The following is a 15,122-nucleotide window of genomic DNA, read 5'->3' as shown; positions in this document are numbered from 1 at the left end:
ACCATACTAGTCAGTAAGGAATTACAGAACAATAAAATGAAAGAAACCTTAACACACAAAACCCCACATGCAGTAAGACTTTTTGGTATGGTTTCAGTAGACCCTCATTTACAGCTGCTGTTGGTTCCTAAGCGACAGCACTATGAATTACCTTCTCTGAGCAGCAAAACTTTAATAAATTATCTTCTTTGAACAACAGGAAAAAGTACAACCATAGGAAGCAAAGCTCCTGTTTCTTCATTTTAATGAAATTATTGAAAAAACTGTAGAATCTGTCCTGCAACAGCTCTTGATCCAACATATTCTGCAAATATCTTGGCGTAGATAAACTGGAGAGGAACAAGATGAAGTTGGGATAATGAAGTGTATCTTTTTGCCTTCAGTTTAAAGAACTACTTTATCTGTTTTCTTTCCAGACAGCTTTATCCAGAACTCTTTAAGGAACTCACTATTCAGTTACAGTTACAGGCATAGGAACGTTCCTATGAGGTAACCTAGAAGTGTGACTCCGAGGAACTTCACTACCCAGTGACAACCAAACATACATTCTTCCTCTATAACAGAGACTAGCCTATGCCTCAGTGAAGTTGGAGACAGTAAACTGCAGTTACAACGGAGTAAAAACATGTGCAACAAGTATGGAGTAACTAAGAGCCTAAATGACCACAACCTTAGCTTACCTTTCAGTATCTTGTCCATACTCTGTGTTTTTTCTTCTGTTCTCTAGCCTGGAGAACATCTCTTATGATTTCAATTCATTACACATCTTTCCCACACCCTGCAAAGCAGCTAGCAAGGTATGCAATATGAAGACCTCCATCAAAACCATAACACTTTCAGAAGATTAGCCAAGCAGATCAGTACAAGGAACATATGCAGGGCTTCCAATGTCCCTGGAATGGCTGAAGCTGCATCCTATCAAAGCCATACATCAAAGCTGCTATTGCTTTTTTAGAAGAAAGATCAGAACGCTTCCAAAGATTTCTGATTTCTACTGCAACATGAGATCAGATTGATGCAGATATTCTGCAGGGACTTCTAGAGTCTCCTTTACCTGGTTACTTGTTCTTAACAAGACCATAGTTAGAGTGAGACATAAGAGAACAAAGGCAATCTTTTGGAAGATGAAGTCTTGTTGGATTGGAGCAACATGTAGAAGAATTACAACCAAGTTTAGTGGTTTTGCCTTGCCCTATTGAATCTCTTACTTTTTCAGAGATCTAGTAATGGCTGATGATAGTAATTGAAGACCATTAGATCAATATTTGCTGGAACTCACCTTCCTACTCCTGACTGGTTTCAGACACCACAGCTGATGATTTCTATTAACTAACACAAACAGGCATCAAAGTTCTGCCTCTCTCTCCCTATCTGCTAAAACCTTGCTTTCAGGCCACTGTCATTCCCTCCTCTGTGATGGCAAAAGTGCTCGTGCAGTTACATGGTGAATCAGATTGTGGAACTGATGTGGACTAAAACACACTCTTTATTCCTTCTTTGCCACTTTTACACTTACCATGTTATTTCTACTACTTGGTTCACCAAGCAGACACAAAAATGCTTGTGCAAGCACAAAGAAAAGGTAGGAACGAGCAGCTAAGGGAATCTTGATTGAACACAATATGATCTCAGAATTACAGATGACAGCTCCTCTACAGGCAATAAGGTGGTTGTTTCTTTTTCAGAGATCATTCTTCCTCAACCCCCTAGATTTTACAGACTAGGTACATTAGAACAGAAAGACATCACACAACTGAGAGAGGCTTCATTTCTTTCATGTCAGCATTTGGACTTGAACTGAAAGACCATCTCGACGCTGAGTTGGTACAGGTTTTGACATCGACGGCCTGTTCTCTCTCTCAAGATGCTTTAACTCTAGGTTGATTTTTCTGAAAAGGTCTTCTGCAGTGTGCTTTCTCTTAGCAAACACCTTGGAACAAGTCCTTTGAAGGTTGAATCCTCAAGTAGTGCTTGAGAAGAAACTTCCCATTGTCTCAACTCAATAAAGGAGAAAAATAAAGAAGTGAAGGCCACGATGGAAACATACTGCGCTAACATTTCACATATGAGAGAACACCAGAATTTGCATAAGCACTCATGTGGATGATGAACAGGCTGTTGAGAACTAACACTACCCACATACTGTGGCAGCTGTCAGCAACACTCACGAACTAGTAGAAATTGGCACAGTAGCATAGGCACAAAGACAAAGGCCAGAGTCAGTACTAACCCACCGCCTACCAGTAACTCAAGACAAAAAAAGTGTTCAAAACAACACTTCTATTACTGGCACTACTCTACATTTCAAAATTCCCCAAACACCCACATTTTAGGTTGTAGCACAACTTCTTAGAGCACAAGCTGCATAGTAGTCTGCAATTTAAAGTCCTGCCAGATATAAAAGCCTATATGAACACAGACACTTATGAAAAGCACCACAGCACAGAACAGATACGGTAACATGGAAGACTGTAACAAACTTTTTGTCAGTGTAGAGCCATCTGTGTCAGATCAATACCTAGCATTAATCCAGAGAGACACAAGCTGTTCAGCACCACTGTCTCATCTACCCCTCGGAGTCTTCAGTCTTTTTAGAAGTGTTTTTTCTTTCTAGACACAAAGCTAGAGGAACAATTTCATTTAGTCATAGAATAACTTGAATACAACAAACTGTTAAGGACCACTTTGGCACAAAAAACCAAAAAGCAAACACATTTTTAAGCCCAATTTCGGGCATTCACAATTGTTTTCCTCACACAGAAGCTTCCAGTTTTGATAGGTGAGCCTTACACTCAACTGCATGACAGTCAGCAGGTATTTAAATCATTGGTTGTTAAAAAAATACAAAGACGGCAGAAGTTTATTTTCCAACAGGCAGATGTTAAACCATGCTTCCCTTGCAGGTCTTTTGTAGTTTAGGATGGTACCAGAATGATGTCTCTTCTTCCATATCTCCAGCTTTTATCTGGTACAAGGATCATACTGCACGGTTCATCAGTGAAGGGATACCTTTAGAATATAAATCGGGCTCATACAATTCAACTTACTAACCGAGTGAAAAGAATACAACGGGACACCAGTTTCTAAGAGGAAAATGATAAAGTTGTGAAGGAGACAGGCAGAATTCAGGTTTAACAAGGCTAAATGCCAGGTCCAGCACTTGGGCCACAACAATTCCATGCAATACTACAGGCTGGGGGACGAATGGCTGGCAGAAAAGGACCTGGTGGTGTTGGTTAACAGCTGAATATGAGCCAGCAGTTGCCCAGATAGCCAAGAAAGCCAATAGCATTCCCTGCTTTTATCAGAAACAGTATGACCAGCAGGAGCAGGGAAGTAATCGTGCCCCTGTACTCGGCACGAGTGAGACCACAACCTGAATACTGCGTTAAATTTTGGGTCCCACACTACAAGAAAGACGTAAAGCTGCTGAATCATGTCCAGAGAAGGGCAACGAAGCTGGTGAAGGGTCTAGAGCACAAACCTCATGACGAGCAGCTGAGGGAACTGTGGACTGTTTAGACTGGAGAAGAGGAAGCTGAAGGGAGATCTTGTCACTCTCTACAACTACATGAAAAAAGGCTGTAGTGAGGCAGGTGTTGGTCTTTTCTCCCAAGTAACAAGTGATAGGACAACAGGAAATGACCACAAGTTATGCCAGGGGAGGTTCAGATTGGATAATAGGAAGTAATTGAGTCACCATCCCTGGAGGTATTAAAAGGTGTGTAGATGTGCTGCTTAGGGACATGGTTTAGTGGTGGACTTATCAGTGTTAGGTTTATGGTTGGACTTGATCTTAAAAGGTCTTTTCCAACCTAAATGACTCTATGATTCTTATCACAGGACAGAAGGCACATTAATTCTTGTTCACTAAAATCTCGCCTTGCAAAAGACCAGATTCCCAGCCATGTCCAAAAGGAACTAATTTTTCAGTTCTAAAATGTCCCTGGAACATCCTGAATTTCTATTTATTCTCAGCCAAGACAGTCCGTACTCAGTTCTACATCCATTATGACTGACTTTACGTAGTGCATTGTTTACCGTGAACTCAAGATCCATACCAACTGGACTAAACTGAACGCTGAAACAAACAGGGTGAGTAGTTTCAGCGGCTCTTTTTGGTTGATTAACGTTTCCTTTCCTCACATTACATACCTCAAATAAGCTGAGTCAGCTATCTGCTAAGCTACAAGAAATAGGTGCAAGGACCCCACCTGCGTGGCCAGGAACCCCACTTAACTCACTGTAGAACTGGAACCAACACAGTTTGAAGCACAGTATGAACTATTCATGACAGCTTTGACTTATTTTCAGACATTTTAATAATGCTTATGCAATCTTTACCACTGAAATTTTGGTTACTTCTTCTGAGTCTGTTTCAAGCGATTCCAGCCGCTATCTCTGGTATAGAACATACTATTTTTGCTTGTACTAAGCTTTTAAAGAAGCAGTCAAGCAGTCCCCATTTCACTAGCCATTTTACACTTTGTCTGCTTAAACACTTTATTAACATTAAACACTGCTTATAGCTTTATACTTAAAAACATGCAAAATTCTAGGAAGCCCTTTATCCGTACCCCAGATACTACAGTGCTTCTACTAACACAAGGAACACAGAAGACAGTGCAGGTGAGTTGAGAACACCTCCCCCTCTCCAGAGCTTGATGGAAGAGCTTGACAGAATACGGAACAATTTCTGAAGTCAGACCTGGGTGGACTTGCTATACTGGTGCAGCTGCTTTGTATGTTACCATCCACCTTGGCAAGGCAGCAGCGCATGCCAATGCCGTGACTCCGAAAGAGATACTCGAGCTTTGGCACAAAAGAAAAAAAAAAAAAAGAGGCGGCATTTTCAAAGCATTGCAAGCATGCTTGTAACAGACAATGGTATATTTATCTAGTATGGTTAGTCTATAATATAGGTGTGTTCTGTGAAACGCCTGGGGATAGTTCCAAGCATAAGAAATCACTCAACAGAGAATAGGACTGCAGGTAGATTCTAAAAGCATCCTCCCTGGAGCACACACATCACTTGAGTCAATAAAAAATTGCTTACAGATAAAACAGCAGATGCATCCCAACTGTTTCCACTTTCCATCTATCCGTAAAGGTCGAGGGAAAGGACAGACTAAATTAGATTAAAGAAAACTAGAGAACAAATTGTGAATACAAAAAGACATCCTTGGAAGCCCTTATGAAGAATGACAATAATTTAGAGTTCTTCCTTTCCTACTATAGAATGATATTACCACTTTGCCTTCTGAAAACAGTACTGACACAGTCAAACATCTTTAGCTTTCACATCTGTTTTCCAGAGCAAAATGGAGGTAGCATGAACCTTAATGTCAACAAACTGACTGACTGACCAGAATTAGTTCAGAAACAGAAGTATTATGCCACGCAGCCGGGAACCTTTTTGCATCATCACACAGTGAAGCTGGACTGACTCAGGTTCTCTGTTGCTATAGGAACAGCTTTCCCTGTCCTTGTCATATGGTGGCCCTTCAGCGCTGCCTTCTCTCTCCCCCGTGATTCAGCCAAATCCTTAGCCAAAGCAGCCTGCTGTACATGCAAGATCACACAGTGGCCACACATGCACATGCTGCGAAAACAGACTCACAGGTAATCTGATTCAGATCAATCACCATAGCAACCCAATCTTTAGGCCCTACTTCTCAGCCTGTTGGGGTCTATTTATAGAGCAGCTGCAGCGCTCCACCCCCTCTGCTCTGCCACCAAACCTCCCAGCACTGCCCGCACTACAAACAAGCTTCATGCAAGCCCACGGAGTGCCTGGAGCCAACACTGAAACATACACCTCCTGACACCTCCAAGCCCCCAGCTAGGTGATAGCAAAGTATCTGCAACATATTGAATGCCTCCCAGTCAGTGAGTTTTTCCATATCCGTGAATACTACAAATATCAGAAGTCATCACTCACAGAAAGCTGTGGCACCCAATGGCACCCAACAAAATCCACCTGTCCAGGTACCCACAGAATGCTTCCACAGACATCCATGGCAGCAGACATCCAGTCCAGCGCAAAAAGGACGTGCAGTGTGTGCTAACACAAACATGCGATCCTAACAGGGACTTGCAGGCAGCAGCAAATACAAGGGAGCATTTATAGAATCATAGAATCACCACGTTGGAAAAGACCTCTTGGATCATCAAGTCCAACCATTCCTATATGACACTAAACCACGTCCCTGAGCAAAATTCCCAGCTGTACCTGCCCCACAGAAGCACAGCTGTACTCACCAGTAGATATTTGAAAACCATGCGGCTGGGACATTCATTTGCTAATTGTTAAAAAAAAAAAAAGAAAAAAAAAAAAGAAAAATCAAGACTGAGGCCTTGAATGAGCCACGAGAGATAAGCATGTGAGAAAGAACAGTATGCTAATACTGTTATCCATTTTATTCTACCACGCTCTTGGGGAAAAAACATCAACAAAAAAATAATGCAGGAGAAGCACGTGTACTCCACTTGCTAGTAGGAAGGAGATGGTAGATTTTGGCCTCAGCTCCAGTTCATTTCACACACTTCAATTTAGGTTAAAGACCTTACTCTCTTCCCTCCCTTTACTGCCTGAAACACATCCCTGCATAGTGCAGGGCATGCAGAGCACCACTCACTGTCTTTTCAAAGAACATAAATTCCGGCATAAAAACCGTCTGTCAACCCAGCCAGTTCTCCTGCTCTACACTGTTTGAATTTAAATTCCTCTCTTATTTTAAAAATAATCTCCAAAGATCTGTGTAAGAGAGCAGTAGTACAGGACTTTGGCTCCCTGCCCTTCACTCATTTCAAGTCACCTTGTGCAATCACAGATCCGCAAAACGGTCTGAGTTGGAAGAGACCTTAAAGATCATCTAGTTCCAACCCCTCTCCCATGGGCAGGGACACCTCCTGCTAAATCAGGCTGCCCAAGGCCCCATCCAACCTGGCCTTGAACACCTTCAGGGATGGGGCAGCCACAACCACCCTGGGCAACCTGTGCCAGCGCCTCACCACTCTCATGGTGAAGAAATTCTTCCTTATGTCTAGTCTAAATCTGCCCCTCCCCAGTTTATAGCTATTGCCCCTCGTCCTATCACTACAAGCCTTTGTAAACAGTCCCTCCCCAGCTTTCTTGTAGCCCTTTCAGGTACTGGAAGGTCGCTATAAGGTCTCCTCTGAGCTTTCTCTTCTGCAGGCTGAACAACCCCAACTCTCTCAGCCTGTCCTCGTATGGGAGGTGCTCCAGCCTTCTGATCATCCCTCTAGCCCTCCTCTGGACCCATTCCAAAAGTTCCACATCCCTCTTATGTTGAGGATTCCAGAACTGGACACAATACTCCAGCAATATCACCATTACAAAAAATACAGAATCACAGAATGTCCTGAGTTCGAAAAGACCCACAAGGATCATCAAGTCCAACTCCTATCCCTGCATAGCACAATCCCAACATTTACACTATGTGTCTGAGCATATTGTCCAAATGCTTCTTGAGTATGGTTAGGCTCGGTACCTTGACTACTTCCTTGGGGAGCCTGTTCCAATGCTCCACCACCCTCTGGGTGAAGAATCTTTTCCTAATGTCCATACTAAATCTCCCCTTGCACATCTTCCTGCCATTCCCTCGGGTCCTACCACTGGTCAACAGAGAGAGGGGATCAGCACTTGCTCCTCCTCCTTCTCTTGTGAGGAAGCAGTGAACTGCTATGAGGTCCCCCCTCAGCCTCCTCTTCTCCAGGCTGAACAGACCAAGTGACTTCAGCTGTTCCTCATACAACTTCCCCTCTAAGCCCTTCACCAACTTTGTGATCCTCCTCTGGAAGCTCTCCAGTAGCTTGATATCCTTTCTTGATATCCGTTTTATACTGCAGTGCCCCAAACTGCACACAATACTACAGGTGGGGCCACACCAATACAGAGTGGAGCAGGACAATCATCTCCCTTGACCAGCTAGCAATGCTGTGCTCAATGCACCCCAGGACACGGTTGGCCCTCTTGGCTGCCAGGGCACACTGTTGGCTCATGTTCAACTTGCCACCAACCAGAACCAAGAGATCCCTTTCTGCAGGGCTCTCTCCAGCCACTCATGCCCCAGTCTGTATGTATATCCAGGGTCACTGTGTCCCAGGGGCAAAACACAGCACTTGCCCTTGTTAAACTTCACATAGTTGGCAATTGCCCAGCTCTCCAATTTGTCCAGATCCCTCTGCAGGGCCTCTTTGCCTTCAAGAGCGTCAACAGCTCCCCCCACTTTCATGTCATCAGTGAACTTGGTTAGTAAGTAAACCTTCAAGTCCTGCATCCAGGTCATTTATGAAGATAGTAAAGAGTACCAGTCCTAAGACAGATTTCTGTGGAACTCCTCTAGTGACTGGTTACCAGCCTAATGTAACCCCATTCACGATGGCCCTTTGAGCTCAACCCATCAGCCATTTGTTCACCCACTGCATTATGTGTTTATCCAGCTGTAGGCTGGACACTTTGTTTAGGAGGATACTACAAGAGACAGTGTCAAAGGCCTTGCTGAAAAGCAGAAAGATTATGTCATAAGGTTTTCCTTGGTCAGTTGGGTGGGTAACCTTTTCATAGAAGGAAATTAAGTTTGTCAGGCAGGACCTTCTCTTTATAAACCTGTGCTGGCTGGGACCAACAACTGTGTTGTCTTTCATGCGTTTTTCAGTAGCTCCCAGGACAATCTTCTCCATCATCCTACCAGGCACTGAAGTGAGACTAACAGGCCCATAGGGTCATCGTTGCTCCCCTTCTTGAAGACTGGGACAACATTTGCCACCTTCCAGTCAACTGGTACATCTCCAGATTCCCAAAAGCATTAAAAAATCATTGAAAGAGGTCTCTCTATGACACCAGCCAGCTCTTTAAGCACCCTTGGATGAACCCCATCAGGCCCCATTGACTTATAGGGATCCAGCTGGAGCAGCAAATCCTGCAGAAGTTCAGGACTGATTGGGAGTTTATCATTTGCACGGTCTTGGTCCTCTAGCCCAGGGCTTGTGGTGGGAGAGTGAGCCAAATACTGGAGCCTTCTCATCTATTTCTACCTCATCAGTTTTTCAGTGATCCTCAAAACTCCAGTAGTGTTCCATCCCCTGACACCCTTTGCAAAGGAGCTGGGGGAAGGCAACCCAAAACTTCAAAACCTACACAATGCCCCTGAGCCAAATCAGCCTTGCCTTCGGCAACCAGTATGGTCACACACTCTTTTCAAATCAGAACTACTTTTGGTTCAAGTTTTGAGCTGAGAAACTCTCGCTGCCTTTGAGCACAGCCTAGACCTCAAGACCAACAAGATGCTTCTGTGCCCAGCCGTCTGCCCAGATCCCACTGGAGAAGCAGGCCACAGTTCCTGTAACACAGGCACCAGCAGGTATTTTTCCAAAAGCCAAACACTGCAAATGTACAGCCATAAAAAAAATAACAGGAAAACAACAAAGCATGTGACTGTTGGATGGAACTGCAACTGCTAAATTATTCAGTGCTCTCCCCTGTCACAGTGCCTCTCCAGCCATGATAAGCAGTTCTGAGTCAGGGACTCAGCAAAGAGACCTGTACAAGAGGACAGCAGGTAGAAAAGATACACTGCTGGCAAACAGTGAGAAGTGCACCAGTGCCTAGAGGCTTTTCCTCTCCCACAGGTTTCAAGCTATTCACCTACTCGTTGAACAGGAGATGTCACTTACAGCACCAACAACAACAAATACAGGCACATTCCACTCTCTTTCCTGGACATGGTCCACACAGGGACAATTGATATGCTCACTGGGATCCTGACAATAAATCCCAGCCATTTATAAGGCAGAAATGGGGTACACTCACAAACCAATGCAGAAACACTGAAACATTACTCAGAATAATGAGAACCAGAAAATAAAGAGCTGTATTGGAAATAATCCAGTTATTTGGCTGCTGTTAGCACCACAGAACTGATATTCAGAGCTTCACATCTGTTTGACCTCATCTTAAAAACACACTGCCGTCTCCTCATGTTGCCACCTGCCTCGTTATTCCTTTTCTCTACACACCTTCCCTTCTTTTCATCAACACTGAGGAAAGTCAGAAATTCCTACTCTCAAACCGGTCCTACTATTAATTTTAGTGATAAATCATAGTACCAGCTGGTCAAAACTGAAAGGAAAAAAAAAAGCAAAAAACACATTTTTTTCCCTGCTAGAGCTCTGGGATGTGGGAAGTGTGTGTTTGGTAGATCCACCCACACATAAACATTGGGGGAAGCAAGCTCAGAGTGAAGAGGGGACAGAAACTGCCTCAAGCTACTGATAGGGCCAGCGAGTGACAGAGCAAGGGCTTCCAAGAGGACCTTCTAGGCAAAGGCAGTCACCACGGTAAAGAGGAAGGGGAAACACAACACCTGCTGGGTATGTTTGAAGACTAATGCCAGAAAGAAGGAAGAAATGAGGGGGTCCAGAAGAAAGAGCAAGGATGCCCAGCTGGTAGCTCCAGCATTGCACATTCAGTCGCTATCAAGAGGAAACAGACACTGACACAGCAGCAGAGCGGCTCAGTGCTATTGGGTGAAGCAATTTTGGTGAATACCAGTTTCGATTGTTAACCATTGTTATCACAAAAAGCACTCCTCTCCTCCTGTTATCTGATGCAGAAGCAGAACTCCCCTTCTCTGGCCTTAACGGCCTTTTAAGAGCAGGTACAATACACCCAGGCAAGCAGAGATCCAGGGAAGCTGGTGTCAAAGATGACAATCGGATATTTGATACTGACAGTGGGAAATTCAGTTAGACTGTAATGTAAATAGAAGCAGGACACAACCATGGTGCTACACTTGCAGGCATGACAAAGAAAAGGAACAGATGAAGAAAAAAAAAGGCTGCTCTGCTGGTAAGATAACATGCTGTTCCTGGAGGTTATCAGATACGTTATTGTCAATCTCGGTATCTTTGTCCCCTGTGTAAAAAAAAACATGGTTAATTTCCTGATTCTCACAGATACCACTTAGAAAAACTGTTTAGAAATTAGTTACAAAGAAAACCAAAAGAAGAGATCTGACAAACATTACAGGATACATCAAAGGCAACATGAGGACCAGCCCTTGTTTGAGGGCTGCTGCTGCTGCTGTGGAATATTGAAGGCTGTGGAAGAAACAGAAACCACGAAAGGTTCCTTGACGCTACACTACGCTAATGCATTATTTCTCACGTTGACCTGGAAACACACCAGTCTCTCATTTAACCGCAATGACAAGGAAGACAGCATGAGAACTGCCTCAGCGTAGGTCATTCAGGCATACGCAAGCAGCACTTCTTACTTTCAACCACTGCAAGGGTCCTGCCAATAGCAGTAATTAAAAGTAAGCTCAACCTCTCAGAATTCAGTGGCTTCTGGGCAACAAAAGGCACAGCCTCCCCATCTGTGAGTTTTCTGGTATTAAAAGATTTTAATGGGTCATTTATTCAGAATTTTGCTAGGTTTCAGGTTTTCAAATGAGGAGGTCATTTCTAAGTCATCAACTGTAATTTTCACGTGGCCATGACAGATTTAAAGGCTTCCATTGACAGAGAATCTAATCACTCTAAAATTATTTTCTAGCTCAGACAACAGAGAAAAGATAAAATGAATTACACAGACTCAGTTACAGAGAGTGAACAGGAGGTCATAGCTCTTGGGGTAGAGAAGGAAAAGCAGCAAACCCACCATCAAAAGAAATAATTCACTATTATTCCACAGATTAACAGATTATCCCACTAAAAAAACATTCCCTTCTAATTGATGGCTCATGCTGCTCATTTTAGTTTCACTTTGTGTCTTGTTAGGTCAATTACAATCCCTTTCCTTCAAGAAAATTTATACCTTGAGATAGATGGGGATCGTTTAAAATGGAGAAATTACATTAATCCTGCATGCAAGATCTTTGATTCTTGTTGCTAAATCCTTTCCTCATTGCTGCAAATCCCCAATCACTAGCTGCATTCTGTATTTTCTACTAGTAAACTGAATAACTACGTCAAAGTCTTTCTGCTAAGGGGCTGCCCAGAAATTTGATGCAGTGTATCTTAAATGCAGGGACAACAAGGCCAAAGAACATTTGCAGGAATTAATCTGGGTTGTAATATATGCATTGCCTGTCTTCAGTTCCTTTCTAATGGAAAATGAAACATTCAACTCAGTAGTGGTTTTAACAAAAAAAGTATCAATTTCCATCTTGTAAGCACGATGGCACTACCCACCTAGTTTAAAAACTACTGTGTGATATGACAGCCAACTCACTAAATTTTACATCATTTGTTATCCACTCTCACGCACTAAATCTCTAACAGTATTTTTTCCCCAAAAAAGGAAGTCACAATTCTAACAAACCTATCTGGGAAGAAGCATCAGAGAAAATCTACTAGCTCAAATGCTGTAAATTAAAAACTGTTAAGAGGTTTATTCTCTTAGAATTCAGCAATACTTGTGACTTGCTAATCTGATACCAGAATTCTCAGAAATATTTGGGGTTTCAACTGACTCATTGCAAAAGATAAAAGATAGATCAGACTGAATATATTTCCAGAGATACGTCTTCTATATCCTGTCTATACATAAATGAATATTTGACATGGCTTGAGGTGACAAGGAAAAAGCTATAAATGATCAGCTTCTATGACCCTCACCCTAAACCAGATAAAATCAAAGCCAACATCAATTTACTTTAGGAAGATGATATGAACAAGTGTTTTAGTAAGACTTGAGATGCACTGATGCCTCTACCATTTTTACCGAATCATCAGTCCTGATCCTCTAAAAACTAAAAGCTACTTTGGCAAGGTGGAAAAGGCTTACTTACTGCTAAAAATCCTTAAAACTTCTTTTTCTCGATCTCCAAAACTATTCTGAAGCAGGTGGAAGTTGGATACCCGGTCTGATTTTGTAAGAATTAGAGAATGGTATCAAGGTTGAATAAGAGTTTTGTCCTCTAGAATATTTATTCGATGTTTTTCCATGAAAACTTCAAACTACAAGACCTATTTTTTTGCCATTTGCTAGACAGCCTTCGGTTCACCACCATTCATGGCTTTAGCACACAGCACATACACCATCAAAATACATCTTGGCCGTATTATGCATTTTGTATGGAAAACATTCTTCCAGTGTGGACGGTATTTTCCTTTTTGCCCATCCAGTAAAACTAGAACTGTTTTAAAAGTAGTAATGAAACGAACATGGTAGAACTCCGAAGTTTACAGCTCGAAAGCTGTCAGTTTGCTGAAAACACAAGTCTGGAGTTGCGATACAGAGGCAGCACCACTGGACAGCCACAAGATCTTTCCGTGCAGACAAGGCTATGTTATTTTCCAAACAGAGGTGTTCTAGATGCTTGTTGATGATTTTGCATTTTATTAAACACACAGCAAGATGCTTAATGAATGTATAATTACTTGCAGGGTATGTTACATTTGGTCCAAGGCCATGTATTTTCTAACACTACAACAGCAAAGCAAAAGAACTATTTCATAGCTGGAATGAAGGATCAGGTCAGCATTATATAACGTGCTATGAGGGCACAGCCAGATTAGATCCTGCCAAAACTGCATTTTAGCTGTGTCTGAGGTGCTCTCACTGATGTGTCAGGATTGCAGATTTCCATAAGTGCTGACACGTACACCTTGTGTCCATCCAAAACAGTTCCTGAGGTTCAAGCAGTATAAAGCCCGAAAATGGAGACGCTACCCAAATAGTCTATATTTAGATGACTTTGGTTTGGTTACGTGACCCTCAGGGCACCACAACGCATCTTCCCTCCCCTTGCTTCTGCCTCCCAGTCCTGTCCTTTCTGCAGATCCGCGATGCTTCAAAGAGCACAGCAAGGACACTTGAGAGCATCCCAGCAGAAATGCTGACCCAGAGGGGCGCGGAACGGAGAGAAAATGGCTGGCTTGCCTAGGCAAAGCACAGCATTGCCACATCCCCGCTTCTACCCCATCTCCATGGGGCTCCCAAGTTACATTCTATATTATTTTTGGTAGGTCTGCAAACAGCGCGGTCTGTGAAGGAGCTCGGGGGAAAAAAAGGGAGAGGAGAAAGCCTGACAGCAAATCATTCTCCTCCGAGGCTTATTATACTTCCAGGCACTTCTTTACCGTGACTCCACACAAACAGGAGCGCAGCCTAAGGTTTCTTCCCCTCCTCCGCCTGGAAACAAAAGCGAGCAGCACAGCAAGGTGCTGGCACCGGTTCCTAAAGGGAAAATGCTCTTGACTTACGAGTTCCTCCTTACGGAATCGCCCAGCACGGAGGGCATTTCCTATTCCATTGTCTCGGAGAATAACAGGCTCTGCCGTTTGCAAACCAGGCTGCAAGAGCCCCGCTCCAGCCGCGCTGCGGTGTAGGACCAGCTCGCTTTTTCCCACGGATGCACCCCCTCCGAGCTCCCTCCCCGCTCCCCTCGGGATCCCCTAGGGCTGCGGACGGCGACAGCGGTGGGAAGCTGCGGGGAAGCGGCTGCAGCGCGTCCCGCAATGCCCTCGCCCTCCCGCGGGGCTCCGCGCTCACCTGCCGCCCGGCCAGTTCCGCATCCAGCGCCGCCAGCGGAGCGCGCCACCGCCGCCGCGGGGGAGGGCGGAGCGAACCACTCGTATGGGCGGCGGGGGGAAGGTATCCCGACAGCCGCCTCCACCCCCCGCAGGGGGCGCTGCGCAGCAGTGGGTTGGGTTGGAAGCGAGCTTCAAGATCATCCAGTTCCAACCCCGCTGCCATGGGCAGGGACACCTCCCACAAGACCAGGCTGCCCAAGGCCCCATCCAGCCTGGCCTTGAGCACCTCCAGGGATGGGGCTTCCACAGCTTCCCTGGGCAACCTCTGCCAGTGCCTCACCACTCCCATAGTGCCTCACCCATTGCCCCGAGTCCTGTCACTACAAGCCTTTGTGCACAGTCCCTCCCCCCAGCTTTGCTGTAGCCCCTTCAGGTACTCAAAGGTCACTATAAGGTCTCAAAGCCTTCTCTTCTGAAGGCTGAACAACCCCAACTCTCTCAGCCTGTCCTCCTATGGGAGGTGCTCCAGCCCTCTGATCATCCTTATAGCCCTCCTCTGGACATGTTACAGCAGTTCCATGTCCTTACGTTGAGGATTCCAGAACTGGACACAATAC

At 44.3% G+C, this 15,122-nt stretch overlaps 1 protein-coding gene across 47 annotated transcripts in view; it reads right to left on the bottom strand.

The window, feature by feature from the left end:
• The window catches only part of MADD (MAP kinase activating death domain), a 79,258-nt gene extending 64,602 nt beyond the window's left edge, over positions 1 to 14,656 (bottom strand). For 13 of the 47 annotated variants that reach the window (XM_054066616.1, XM_054066617.1, XM_054066621.1 and 10 more), the window contains exon 1: positions 14,236 to 14,398. The gene's annotated coding sequence lies outside the window, so the exon portion shown is untranslated. Of the gene's footprint in view, positions 1 to 14,235; positions 14,402 to 14,524 lie in introns of those variants that run through there. The other 34 variants (XM_054066610.1, XM_054066613.1, XM_054066591.1 and 31 more) reach the window with 6 other exon arrangements.
• Between the last annotated feature and the right edge of the window lie 466 nt (positions 14,657 to 15,122).

This window comes from Cuculus canorus, chromosome 5 (genome assembly GCF_017976375.1).
Source record: "Cuculus canorus isolate bCucCan1 chromosome 5, bCucCan1.pri, whole genome shotgun sequence".
Taxonomy (NCBI): domain Eukaryota; kingdom Metazoa; phylum Chordata; class Aves; order Cuculiformes; family Cuculidae; genus Cuculus; species Cuculus canorus.
Note: the sequence above shows the minus strand (reverse complement) of the source record. Positions and strands in the feature narration are given on the sequence as shown.